The sequence below is a fragment of the Hippopotamus amphibius genome, chromosome 4 (assembly GCF_030028045.1).
Source record: "Hippopotamus amphibius kiboko isolate mHipAmp2 chromosome 4, mHipAmp2.hap2, whole genome shotgun sequence".
Lineage (NCBI taxonomy): Eukaryota > Metazoa > Chordata > Mammalia > Artiodactyla > Hippopotamidae > Hippopotamus > Hippopotamus amphibius.
The window spans coordinates 93,402,641-93,405,507 of NC_080189.1; the positions used below are offsets into that span (position 1 = coordinate 93,402,641).

The 2,867-nt window shown below is 34.4% G+C and overlaps 1 non-coding gene across 1 annotated transcript; it reads right to left on the reverse strand.

The window, feature by feature from the left end:
• Positions 1-406: 406 nt before the first annotated feature.
• On the reverse strand, positions 407-513 carry LOC130852902 (U6 spliceosomal RNA). Its single transcript, XR_009053602.1, has one exon. It is a non-coding gene; the product is annotated as a U6 spliceosomal RNA (small nuclear RNA).
• Positions 514-2,867: the final 2,354 nt, after the last annotated feature.

Genomic DNA, 2,867 nt, shown 5'->3' on the forward strand with positions numbered 1-2,867 from the left:
ACAGAGAATCGGGACAAACTCTATTATCTGACATCTCAATCTGAAGTCAGAATGCTTTTTCCACTTGTTCAGCCTCATGTTTTACTCGTTTGCTGAGACACACCTAAATATATGAAGAAAAACACATTGAGTGCTTTGAGATGACCTCTTTTTACAAATCAAAATCATACTATAGATCTGTTCTTCCTAGATTTATGGGACAAACATCAGACTTTTAATCTCCTATGTCACAGTGGGATTACAAAGGTAACTGGCCCTTGTTTTGAAGAAGCTCAGGATTTATCAGGGAGGGAAGATACATAAACACAAATATGCAGTGCTTTTTTTTTAACATATTACATAATATATTATGATAATATAATGATATAACACATTGAATTTTTAAAAATCCTTATGTCCATAGTGAAAAAATATGGAACGCTTCACGAATTTGCGTGTCATCCTTGCTCAGGGGCCATGCTAATCTTCTCTGTATCGTTCCAATTTTAGTATATGTGCTGCTGAAGCGAGCACTGCAGTGCTTTTTTTAAAATTACAAAACAACTGCATAATTAGAGAAGATGAAATTACTTTTACCTGTTAAATGCAAGAAAGTATAGATAGAAGTAATAATTGAAATGAATATTCCTCCTCTTCTTTACCCACCCCCTCCTTTACTTCTCTTTCCATATTCTAAGTTTTTTTGCTCTGCCATAAATTCATGTAAGCTAAGTGTGGGACACATTCAATTCCATCATAGGAATTTGAGAAAATTCCTACTCAAATTTATTTCAAATATGATCTAAGACCTCAGTGATTGTTTTGTTATCAAATTTACCTTAAAAGTATGGAATTATTAGGACATACTCATGAAATAAACATGTTTCTTAAAAACTGTTATCTCCTTTAAAAATCTACACTTATAAGAAATTTGAATGGATAAGATTGGCACAAATAAAGTTTAGAATCAAAAGATTCATTAGACCAAATACATCTTTATTGCCAAACTTTTCTTTTTTCTGGCTCTCCACATCTAAACTGATGATTTCAAGTGATATTTATAGATTGAGCCTAAATCTGTCTTTTTCCCTATGACCTTTCCTGCTGAGATGTGGACTCATATCCTACAGTTACTCTATACCTTGTTATCTCATGGGCATATAAAGCCCAACCTTGCCCGATGAACTCGTTCTTTCTCCTGCAATCCAGTCCCTCCCCTGACTTCCCTTATTTAGTGAATGGTTCCATCTTGTATCTGGAATCATGGTTCAGTTTAGTTCCGTTTGTTTCCATTAGGAACAACAAGCTGAAGAATTGAATCAACAATTGATCAATCTTGTTGATCAACAAAAATCAATAGCTGACTAAAATCTGAAGAATTCATTATCCTATCTACTTGATTATTGTTTAATTGCAGCCTTTTTACCCCACTGGTAAGAAAGGAATTCCCCAGCCTAGAGTTGTAGGGGTGTCTGTATACAACATCCATCATGGGGCAGATGAAACTGACAGCAATTGATTAGTCACATGTACCTGCAGCCTAGGGTAGGAGGACAGAATACACACTAGGAGTCCACATGAGCCTTGCACTTGAGAACCGAGTGAACAACCAGGCACGGTGGGAGACTTTGGAGTATCAAGAGGGTAAAAAGTCCTCTGGGTCCTATGGGAGAATATAATTGGCTTCCTTGAATAATTCCATGCGATAACAATGAAATGAAACTTGTTACAAAGGTAGAAGCAGAAACTGTACCTGGTATATTTGATAAAGAGACATCCACAGGGAACGAAAACTTTTCCTTTGGGCCGTCCCAGTTTCAGATATCAAGTTGGCACTTGATATTCAGATAATTTTAGTTAGGCCTTGCACAAGTATTCTGAGTCGTGATCTTTTTTTTTTCTTCCAGTTTTATTGAGATATAATTGACATAGAGCACTATATGAGTTTATGGTGTACAGCCTAATGGTTTGACATACATACATCATGAAGTGATTATCACAATAAGTTTAGTGAACATCTATCATGTCATATAGACACCAAATTAAAGAAATAGAAAGGAAAAAATTGTTTTTCTGATGAGAACTCAGGATTTACTCTCTTAATTACATTCTATATAAAATAGAGGAGTGTTGGTTATTTTTATCATGTTGTCCATTACATCCTTAGGACTTATGTGTCTTATAACTGGAAGTTTGTGCATTTTGACTACCTTCATCCAATTCACAACCATCCCCCCTTTCTGGTAACCACAAATCTGATCTCTTTTTCTGTGAGATTGTTTGTTTGTTTTTGAAGTATAGTTGACCTACGACACTGTGTTAGTTCCTGATACAGAGCATAGAGATTTGATATTTCTTATATGTCAAAATGATCACCACAATAAGTCTAGTTATTATATGTCACCATACAAACATATTATATACTTATTGACTATATTCCCATCACTGTACATTTCATACCTGTAACTCATTTATTTTGCAATCACTTATTTTGTACCTCATAATCTTCTTTTACCTATTTCTTTCCACCTCCACCACCCTCTCCTCTGGCAGTCACTTGTTTGTTCTCTATATCTATGACTCTGTTTCTCTTTTATTTTTATTCATTTGTTTTTTTTTTAGATTTCCCTTGTAAGTGAAATCGTACACTATTTGTTTCCTTTGTCTGATTTATTTAACTTAGAATAGTACAGTTTAGATCTATCCATCTTGTCATGAAAGGTAAGATTTCATTCTTTTTCATGCCGACATAATATCCCACTGTACATATAAAGCACATCTTCTTTACCCATGCATTTATTGATGCACTCTTAGGTTGCTTCCATATTTTGACAATTGTAAATAATACTGCAATGAACATAAGGGAGCATATATGTTTTCTAATTAGT